The 11179-nt window shown below is 41.2% G+C and overlaps 1 long non-coding RNA gene across 1 annotated transcript; it reads left to right on the forward strand.

Moving 5' to 3' along the window:
• Positions 1-260: 260 nt before the first annotated feature.
• Positions 261-7279, forward strand: LOC114630885. Its single transcript, XR_003712874.1, has 3 exons — positions 261-374; positions 522-607; positions 7233-7279. It is a non-coding gene; the product is annotated as an uncharacterized LOC114630885 (long non-coding RNA).
• The last annotated feature ends 3900 nt before the right edge of the window (positions 7280-11179 follow it).

The raw sequence follows: 11179 nt of genomic DNA on the forward strand, positions 1-11179 counted from the left end.
TCCAGGTCCCTTAGCGGTGGTCTATTCCCTGCTTTGGGTTCCGTGCTCCCATAGCCGCCTTCAGGTATGGCTCTAGAGACAGCAGGAAAGAAAAGTTGTTGTTGGCCACTCCAATTCTGCCTCTGCAATGGCCTCACGGTAACTGGCAGTATATTGTTCTCACCGAAAGCGGCCAGCCACCTCGTTGAAGGACCGCCCCCCATGCACTGCAATTCCCAGCATGCCTTTCGAACAAATCTGAAGGCGGAGCCTACTGTCACCCTAGCAGCGGATCCACATCTCGGATTGGCTGCCTTTGAGAACCGGTGTTGGTTCAGCTACTCTGATGCTGAGTGTGATTCTGTAAATAGCCAGTGTCCAAACATTGCATTTAGGTGGGTGGGGGAGTGAGTTCGTTTAGGTTTTAAGTGTGCCTATCAGTCTGTCTTCGTTTTCTTTTCGTTTTTCTTTTCTCTCTCTCTCTCTCTCTCTCTCTCTCTCTCTCTTTCTTTCTTTCATTCTTTCTTTTTTTTTTTTGACAGAGTCTCGTGTAGACCGCGTTGCTCAGGAACTGGTTATGTTATTGAGATCTTACTGCCTGCACTTCCTGCCTATGCTGGGATTACAGGTATGTGCCACCCGTCCCGCTTTACCTCACGACAGTCCTTTAAGGTAACATCATAATCCCCATCTTAGAAATGAATCTGAGATTCAGAAAGGCTAATCAATCTTGTTGTCTGACTCCCCACTTCATCCCTGGGAGAAGGAATTGAGAGTTGAGAGAGAAGGCTCAATCTTCAACTAAAGAAAACTTTTCTTTCCTTAGTGTGGATGGCCTTCTTAGAGTGGAGATAGGAAATTTTGGATCCCGAGCCTCTTAGACTGAATCAGCTCTGTCCTTCAGTCTCCCTATTACCTAGGAAGGGAATAATTGTGTCTAGAGATTATGCCAGTGACGTTACTAAGTACCTAAGTGCTATGATATGTTCTTCCATTAGGAAAAAACAAAACCAAAAACCTGGAATTCTTTTTAAACACACACACACACACACACACACACACACACACACACACGGAGGGGGGGCGGGGAGAGAGAAAGAGAGAGAGAGAGAGAGCGCGCGCGCGCGCATTTATGGCCCCAGTTTTCAAAGTGAACACATGTTATATTTCATAATTTGCTATTTTTAGGTTAAAGAGCTAGAACTTAAGAAAAGGCAGACTCTCCTGTTCTCATCCTCTTTGGTTATCTTACTACAGACCTCCAGGGTCACTAGGAAATGGAGCTTGCTAATTTAGGTGTCTATACTTAAACTGTTACTATGTAACATAAATATCAAGTGGCTTTTGGGATCTTTGAATGGTATTGTATTTTGTAAATTGATCTGCAGCTTGGTTTTTACACATCCCCACACACACCCCGCTTCAGATCTGTCTGTATTGGTAGGCACTGCTGCATAGCCTTTGTTTTAATGCTGTGGTACTACAAACTGTTTGAAATTCCTGTAGTGGTGACTGTTGAGGTTTTCCCCATTATCACAGTTACAAGCCATGCATATAGATACAATCCTCTCATCTTTCTCAGGGTCTACAGAAGTCCAGGGAAGAGAGCTGGGCTCAACAACTGTGCGGTCTGAGGAACAAGAGGGGAATATGTGTCAATTAGGTAGTCTACACACTGAATAGGATCACAGGAGACAGGATATCCACAGTGAATGGGAAAATACAAACCATCTTACTCTTTCAACCATATAATGGTAGGTTTTAATTTTTTTTAAGACAGTCTTGCTATGTAGATTTAGTTGTTAAGTATGTAGAACACGATGGCCTTCAACTAAAGGTTAATCTCCTGCCTCTGCCTCTTGAGTTCTGGGGATTACAAGTGTGCCATCCTGTGATTTAGATTCAACTGTGTATTTGCATCTTAGATTTCTGGGATTATACCTGCCTCTCTCTTACTAAACTCTTAGTTCCTTAAAGAAGGATCTGGGTCTTACTGTCTTTATATTCATCAATGCCAGCATAGTGTCCACAGCATAGTAAAAGCTAAGAGAGAAAGTTTAGTCAATATGAACCAACTAGGGGAAATTAAACTCCCAAACCCCAAGTAGAAATGTGTGGTGGTCAAAGCAGGTATTCCTGTAATTCCAGTTTCAGTTAGAAAGCACGTTGCTCTTCTGATCTCCAGGTGGCAGTATTTTTTCATAATTAAATTGGTTTTGACAAACTAGATTTCACTAACTTTCTGACCAAATAAGCACATTTAAAATACAAATGTAGTTGTCATCTATTTCTATAATTGTACTGAGGAAGCTAAGTAATAAAATTATGTAAAATAAGTTTCATAATTACATTAGATTATTGATTTCTTCCTCAGTTTCAATGCAAATGAGAATTCTTGGTGATTCTTGGAGCTTCCAGAAACTTGAGAGAGTATGTGACAAGTTGGTGTACTGTTTTTCCTTCAAAGCACAAAAATCTAGGAGTGGGGGCTGTCTCAGCCTCTGTTCCCTGCTATTGGGTCCCCTTCCTCTACCTGAACCGCCTGGTTGGGCTTCAGAGGAAAAGGATGTGCCTAGTACTGCTGGGATTAGATATCCCAGGGTGCAGTGGTACCCAAGTGGGGTTTTCCCTTCTCTGAGGTGAAGGGGAGGGGATAATGGGGGCAGGCTATAAGGTCAGGACTGGGAGGAGAGGAGGGGCTTCGATCAGAATGTAACATAAATTTAAAAAATTATTGAAAAAAAGGAGTTAGGGAGAAAAGGCAGCAATATGTTCAGAAATAATTCATCTGACAAATGGGATGGCCAGACTAAATACAGTGGCCAGTACAATTTGAATTTTGAATAAGCAGGAATATTGTTCTGTCTTCTCAAATACTGCATTTGGTACACAGGAAAAAAAGTGCTCCAGTTAACTTGAAATTCAAATTTACTGGAAAGCTTGGATTTTTTTTTTTAAACTAAATCAGGTGATTGTACCAACAGTTTGTAATTGTTAATCCAGAGTAAACAAAACATGGGGCAAACATGCCACTTCTTTATTTGGAGAGAGAATAAAAAGGAAGGAGCTGGTGGGCTCAGCTTCCTTGATGTAAATCTGACTCTTGATCTCTGGGCTACCCCTGAGGCTACCTTCCATCAGTGGAGGACTTTTCTCTGGGAAAGTGAGTCCTCTAGCAAGTGAACACTGGCATGCCCAAAGCAGTTATTTTATATGAACAGTGTTTTATGACTTGAGTATATGGTTGAAAATGCCAAATGCTGGGGCTGATAGAATTTTGCATGTCTGAAGACCTGCTCTATTTTCTAAGCAACACACACTCATACTTGCACAGTGTGCACATGCTCAAGCACATGTTTGCACACACATGCTTACACACACATACAAACGTGCACACACACACTGAATAAGCAGTTGATTCTAGACTGCAGAGGAGCTAGATATCCAGCAAGGACAACAAATAGATGTTAATTTCTTATCAAAAGTTTAACAGATGACACCCCCTATGGTTCAAGTGAATTGTACTTTAGAATTATGTTTGTGGGGCCACAGAGGTAGCTTAACGGGTGGAGCCATTGCCCTGCATGTAATGAGTCCTTGGGCCCAATCTCCAAGCCATAAAACTGAAAAAGAGAAAGAAAGAAGTTCTGCACAGAAACAGTATCATGCCGGGTGGTGGCGCACGCCTTTAATCCCAGCACCTGGGAGGCGGAGGCAGGATTTCTGAGTTCAAGGCCAGCCTGGTTTACAGAGTGAGTTCCAGGACAGCCAGGGCTACACAGAGAAACCCTGTCTCGAAAAACAAAAAGAAAAAAAAAAAAAGAAAGAAACAGTATCAGTAGTGGTTAGGGCACAGGTTACTTTTAAGAGTCTACTTAATCATGTAGCTGAAGCACCATTTGCAACTTTAAGATATGCATTAAAAGAGACAAGTTATTGTAATAGCATTTTTAAAAGAAAAGTAAAAATTTTAAATTCTGAATACTCATGTTTGAGGAAGTATCTCTAACTTTTATTTATTTTGTTTTTGTGCCAAAAGACTCCTGAAGTGCTTGATTTAAACGAACTATTTTAATATTTATGACCTAAGAGATAGAGTATACTAAGATCCCTCTTGACAGATGAGACAACAAAAGCTAAATAGTGGCCTCGAGTCGCATAGGTAAGAAAGTAACCTGGGAATCGTATCTAGCCCTCAGCACCCTTCCCTGCACATTATGGGCCCAGGTAAGAGGAAGGAAGGAAGTGAACTGTGGAAGAAAAATCTGAAGGGGCCATGAAATCACCTTCCGAAACACTGGCCTGCATTCTTCTCTTGAGTCTAGAACAGTTCAAAATGAGTGGCCTTCTTTTCCTTAATTGAAGATGTTGTGAGTGCTGCTTTGTGCATACCCACTGCTTCAGATGTATTCACAGAATAAGGTGGCACAGAAAGTGACAAAGCTTTTTCTGAAGTGATGAGACTAGCTAGCAGAAGGTGGAAGAGGATTAAAGAGTGCTTGCCTGGGAGGGGATTCTGGGTGTAAATAGGTGGAGCTGAGGTCTGAAAAGAAAGGTGGTGGGTGTTGGGGCAGGATTTGACTTACTGTGTACAGTAAAAGGAAAGGAGAAATGGGTGGGACAGGCCACAGACCTTTGTTTTTAACTAGTCTGGATGTGAGATAGCCCAAGATACCACCATTATGACAATGGTGGACTCACTCAAGGCTACCTAAGGTGACAGTCCTTTGTCTTTACCTGTTCCTTTCTCTCCCTTTCCTCTTCTGGAACAAATATGTGTGAGATAGTGAGGGTCAAAGGGAACAGTAAGGTGCAGTGTCTAACACAGTGCCAGCACTTGGGAGGTAAAGGCAGGAAGGTCAGGAGTTGACAGCCAGCCTTAACAGCACAGTAAATTCAAGGCCAGCCTGGGCTACGTGAAACGCTATATTTAAAACAAAAAAAGCAAACAATAATTACACAAGAAAGAGAAGAGGGACTTCTCTTTAGAGAGAAGAGTTCTGTCCATGCTGCTTTCTAAACTGGAGAGAGTGGGGATTTTAGATATGTGACTTTAGGCATAGGCCAGAGAGTGCTTGGATGCACTCTGGAACTGAAGGAGGATGCCCATGTGGCCTTTTTGTGGCCAATGAAGCCTGCTTGTGTCTTCTAGAAAATTTTTTTAAAATACTAGGCATAAAGGCCTGAGTTTGTATAGCTGCACAGTTAGACTAGCTAAGCATGCCTAGGGCTGACTTGGTCTGTGTGAGTCAGCAGCACTCATCTCTGGCTTCAACAGGCTGGGATTCACAGACAGCAGCTCTTGATAGAGGTAAGCACTTTGATCTAATTGACTCTCTACTTTGTATAGTGTAATACTTAGAGTTAAGTGCTCAGGGGCAGAGGAGGACTGCTTGCTGGTGATCTGACTTCTTGGTGCCTTTTCTTTCTTGGGGGTTGTGTGACACAGGAGACATAGTCAATGGGAGCTCATAACCTAGCAAGAGAGACAGGTTTGTCACAAACAATTATAGGGTGGGTGGAGTCACAGAGATGAATGGAATAAAGTACTTTGATTGCATGAAGAAGGCAATGCAGAGGAGTGGAGAATGACCACATAGAAATTGAAGCTAACCAACAATCGACATACATATCAAAAGACACATCTATGTGTGTATTTCTGTCCAGGGGCCTAAGAATGATGTTCAGTCCCCAGCACTGCATAAACTGGGCATGGTAGAGAACCTCCATATTCCCGAATAACCTTCTTCACAACTTCCCCAAATCCCAGCATGGTTAAGAAATTTTATTTATATTTATATTTATATTTGTGTTTATGTTTATATTTATGGTGTTAAGGGTGGAAACCAGGGCCTCTGTACATGGTAGGTAAGTCCTGTGACACTGAGACACATCCTCAGATCAAGGGTGGACATGAGGGTGGTTTGGAGGGAGTGTGCACATGCGTGTGTATGTGTGTATGTGGAGCTTAGATATTGATGTCTGGATAAGCTAAAATGTACATCTCTCATTGATCCTGAGACTTGCTGATTTAATATGACTAGATGGCCAGGAAATCCCAGGGATCCCCCTGTCTCCATAGGGGTGTACTGTTGTGCCCAACTTTTTATGTGGGTTCTGGGAAGCAAACTGATCTCCTCATGCTCACACATCAAGCACTTTGCCCTGAGCCATCTGCCCAGCCCAAGGCTAGGATCTGTCTACTAAACACTGCCTACTGCAAGTGCTCACCTCTGGTGTTGCAGTCAAAACTAAATCATTATTGAAGTAATTCTGTAATTTAAATGAGAATTTTCTCTGTATATACTATAATAGCCCTTATGATTTATCTTAACTTCTTTTTGTAAGTTGAAGAAATAATTGCATGTATGTGTGTGTGCATGTGGGTGTATGTGTGGTATTCTATGTTATATGTGTGTGATATTTAAGTATCGAGTATATAAGCAGAACATCTATTTTCTTTCTCTACTTACTTCCTCCTTACTTGCTGCCTTATTCCTTTGACACAGGGTCTCCCACTGAGTCTGAAGCTCTCATTTTGACTCAGCTGGCAACAAAAATGTTGCCCACCTTTTTATATGGATGCTGGAGAATCAAACTCAGGTTAATGTGATTGATACCTTTAATCTCAGCACTTGGAAGATAGAAACAGATAGATCTCTGTGAATTTCTGGCCAGTCTGATCTACAGAGTGAATTCCAGGGCAATCAAAGTTACATAGTATGACCATGTCTTAAAAGGAACACATAATGAAATTGAATATTGGGGCTGGAGAAATAATAACTCAGTGGTCAAGAGTACTTGTTGCTCTTGCAGGGATCATGTACCCACATGGTAGTTCACAGTTTTCACTCACTGAGCTATGTTCACCAAAATGTAGTATTTACTTTAGAAAATATGGAAAACAAAAAGGAAATTAGAGGTGACCTGTTACAAGGGTAGCCAGTGCTTCCTGCTTTGATTCAGGCCTGTTCCACCGGGTCTAATTCTGTAAATGTAGTTAAAAGCTTATAGGTGAGGATATCATAGGCACTAAGGGAGAACCTCCTGTTGTTGTATTGGCTAAGTGGTCATGTTGTCTAATTAGCTTCTCAGTATTTATGTTTATCCTCATAGGTTTGTGTTGCTCTCAAACTTGGTCAGAGAAGCTTCTTCTGGAGGTGGATTCATAGCTAATCAATGTGCCAAGAGTAAGTAATTATGAGTGTTCAGTCGTTCATGGCTCACCCGTGTCAACCTTTACCTACCCCAAGGCTCAAAGAGCATCAAAAAACCGAGGAGATAAAAAGAATGCAAGAGGATGGGTAGGAAAGCCATTGCACCCATGAACCTGGAGCTGTGGTTACCTGTGTACAACCAGACCAGCCAGAATTCCAGCATCAATAGGGCACTGGCTCTTGAGGCCCATACCCATAGCTGCATGGAGACTGGTAATTGAAGGCTGCTGAAGGAAAATCACTTTTCTTTAAACATTTGATGCTGGTAAGCTACCCAGATCCAAGTGAATGAACCCACAGCCATGACACATGAACAACACAATTGGACTCTGTAAGTTATTAAAAACAAAGGACATGAATTTGGCAGGGAACATGTTAGGGTTCTCAAAGGGGAGCTAGAGGAAGGTAGTAAGGGGTGGATATGGTCAAAATACACTATATTATTGTAAGTAGTATATATCACACATACATGCATATTTTTTTCAAAGAATAAAAATCATGGTACTCAGCAGAAAGGAAAGAGAAAAGATAGGCCTGGATTCAAAAGTGATTGTGTGATATGACAAGAGTCCATACCATGGAGAAGGGAGGGTGTCCCCATCATAGTGCAATTGTACCTTTCTTGGCCAATATCCTCTATGTATTATGTAATATGAAGGTGTGTCTCTACCAGTGTGAGTTTCAGACCAGGGAAGAAATCTACACTAGCCTGAAAGAGAGTGAACAGGATCTTGCCATTTCCCTTGAAACAAGCAAGAACAATTGATAGGGATTTGCCTTAGTAGTGAGAAGAAGAGGGTCAGTTTGTATTTCCTTCAGGCTAGAATACCAGAATGCCACACGCATCTGCATTTAAGAGCCTTAGGAATGGTTAAGTATATGATTGCAGGTCTTTTTCTCACAGTCAATACCATCTTTTATTTGTGACTTTGTGTGTGTGTGTGTGTGTGTGTGTACACCAGAGAATGTGTGTGAGACTTAGTGCACCTGCCACTGTATGTAGAGGTTAGAGAACAGCCACAGATGTCAGTTCTGGCTTTCCATCTTGTTAGAGGGAGGACCCTATTTTGTTTGGTTCTTGCTGTGGCACTGTCTGTCCCAGGCCATCTAGATGGCACCTCTTCAGGATTCCTCCTTTCTCTACCCTCAGTCTCACTGCGATTACTATGTCTGGGTTCTGAGGATTCAGACTCTGGGCTTCATCCTTTTGTGGCAAGTACTTTACTCACTGAGCAATCCTGTGGCTTGACTTATCAGTTACAGCTGTCAGGTTTTTAACTTCTTTTAATATTCATCTCCAATATTTTATTTGCATCCCTTCTTATAAAACCTTGACTTTATCCCCACCCCAAATCTTTGTGTCATATAAATGACAAAATGATTCTACAAAAATCAAAGCAATCGCTGGGCAGTGGTGGTGCATGCCTTTAATCTTGGGAGGCAGAGGCAGGCAGATTTCTGAGTTTGAGGCCAGCCTGGCCTCTATAGAGTGAGTTCCAGGACAGCCAGGGCTACACAGAGAAACCCTGTCTCGAAAAACCCAAAAAAAAAAAAAAAAAATCAAAGTAATCAACTTCATTTTTTAGTTTGTCTCTGGAGGAAGACACTACAAAGCAAAGTATGTTTTTAAGATTCATGCTTTCAGTTTTGTTTTCCAGTTTTAAAAGATTAACTCATTTAATAAGGACCACAGAAAGGATATGTTCTTGGAGGTCTGATGACAATTTAGTAGATTTCTGAATTTGTTAAATTTTCTCTTTTCAGTGGGATATATTCTTGAGGTAATGCTACTTAGAATATCTGCATCTAAGAATTTCCATATGTTCTTCACAGAGGCTCAACATCCTGCCAGTCCTCCCTGCAGTTCTCCCTGGAGAGTAAGTATGTGCAGTCTGTTCTGACAAAGACTGGGCCCCAAGTTGTAAGAAAAGTTTCACTTCCTGCCAAGTAAAATAACCTTTCCCACAAATTGAGCAACATAATAAAAGGGAATGAGAGATCACAGCATAGATGAGAACACCAGGAAGAGAGACTGGTTTCTGCAGTCAGAGTGCTATAGTGTCACAATTAATGCTGTAGCTTAGGCCATCCTTACAGTCTATAATACTGCTCTTAATGGTTAATATGGACAAAAGGAAATAATTGGTACTGTTTTAATAGCCAAAAGAGAAAGTTTACAGGGGTGGTGATAAAATATTGAAGCAAATATTTTATAGTGAAGCAAGCCATTGTTTTTGTTACTTGATTTGTCATCAAATTTCATTTCTGTATGTGTGAGCTAAAAGCATTTAAGTTGAAGTGATGTCTTCAGGCTTTTCCTCCTGTTTTTAATAATTTTTCATTTTGTCTTAGTTTGATTACTTGGACATTATTCAGTCATTATTAAAATATTTCTGGCACTGGGATGTATCTTAGTTGGAGGGTGCTTGTATAATATACACAAGACCTTGGGGTTTATCCCTGCATAAACAAAGAGTGGTGGTAAACACCTAAAATCCCAGCATTCAGGTCAGGCAGTGGTGGTGTATGCCTTTAATCCCAGCACTTGGAAGGCAGAGTCAGGGAGATTTCTGAGTTTGAGGCCAGCCTAGTCTACAGAGTAAGTTACAGGACAGCCAGGGCTACACAGAGAAACCCTGTCTCGAAAAACCAAAAGAAAAAAAAATCCCAGCACTCAGGAGGTAGATGCAGGAGGATCAGAAGTTCAAGGTTATTCTCTGCCACATTATGAGTTCAAGACCAGTCTGGGATGTATGAGACTTTCTTTAAAAAAAAATTGTATCAATAGTATACATGAGGCTCTGAGGCTCTGTGTTCAATACAGGTACACACATATGTACACACACACACTCATTATGTCACTGAGAAAGGCAATGACTTCTGAAGATAAATTATCTTCCAACAACACTTTTTTTTTTATTGCTGTGAGTGAATTTTATTTATTGTCCAGCCAGCTGTGCTTTGGCAACCTTACTGTTAACTCTAGTAATCAAGAAGGTAGAATTATGTCACGAGGAAGAGAGGGCAAATTAGCAGAAGACAGGCCTGAATGAGAAAATTAAATAGTATTTAAATAATCAAAACATTTCCAGAGACTATAACAGGAAGGGGATCTGAGTTGAGTTCCAAGGGTAGCTTCTTGCTGTCCTATCTTGGAAAGATCAGATCTGATAAGGAGTCTGGACGGCTTCTTGACAATCGGAGGCAAGTGACTAGGATGCTCACCGCCACTGTCCGCCAGAGTTTTGGTGTTCAGTAGTTAGCTATTAGTCGTCAGGCATTTGAATAAGATGAGCATATTAATTGGCTGTCAGTACTTCGCTCAGAAAGTTAAAGTCATTAGAATAACAGGAGTGTTATAGCTTATTAAGCTTTTCTTATACAAAGTCAGGCATAGCATTCCAAATAAAATACTTCAGCAAATGGATTTCTCCAGACTTCATGAACTTCTTGGCATGCAGACTGGTTTCAGCCTAGTCAAATGTTTGATGTGCTGAGTGAGCCTGATGGTTCAGGCCTGTAATCTCAGGTCCTCTGGAGGCTAAGTCAGGATGAGCACAAATTGAGGGCTGGCCTGGGCTAATAGGATGAGTTCAAGGTCAATCTGAACATCTTAGTGACACTCTGTTCCAAAATGAAAAAAAAAAATTAGAACAAGTCATTTACAGAGGAGAAAAAAAATGATCAGTAAACACACAGAAAAATGTTTACACACTCATTAGAAATCAGATAATAAAAGTTAGAACTAAGCCCAGTAAGATAGCTAGCAGGCAAAAGTAGTCACCACGAAGCCAGGTTGACCTGAGTTCAATCCTTAGAACCCACACTGTGGAAGGAGACTCCACCCTCCACCAGTGGATGTATATTCTTTCTCTCCTTCCCCCTACACCAATCACCAGAAAGTAATTTTAAAAAATAACTAAAGCAAAACACCCTGTCTTACCACAGATGACAGAGCTCTGTAAAGTATATCAACACCAGGT

This window comes from Grammomys surdaster, unplaced genomic scaffold (assembly GCF_004785775.1).
Source record: "Grammomys surdaster isolate TR1022 unplaced genomic scaffold, NIH_TR_1.0 348, whole genome shotgun sequence".
NCBI lineage: Eukaryota > Metazoa > Chordata > Mammalia > Rodentia > Muridae > Grammomys > Grammomys surdaster.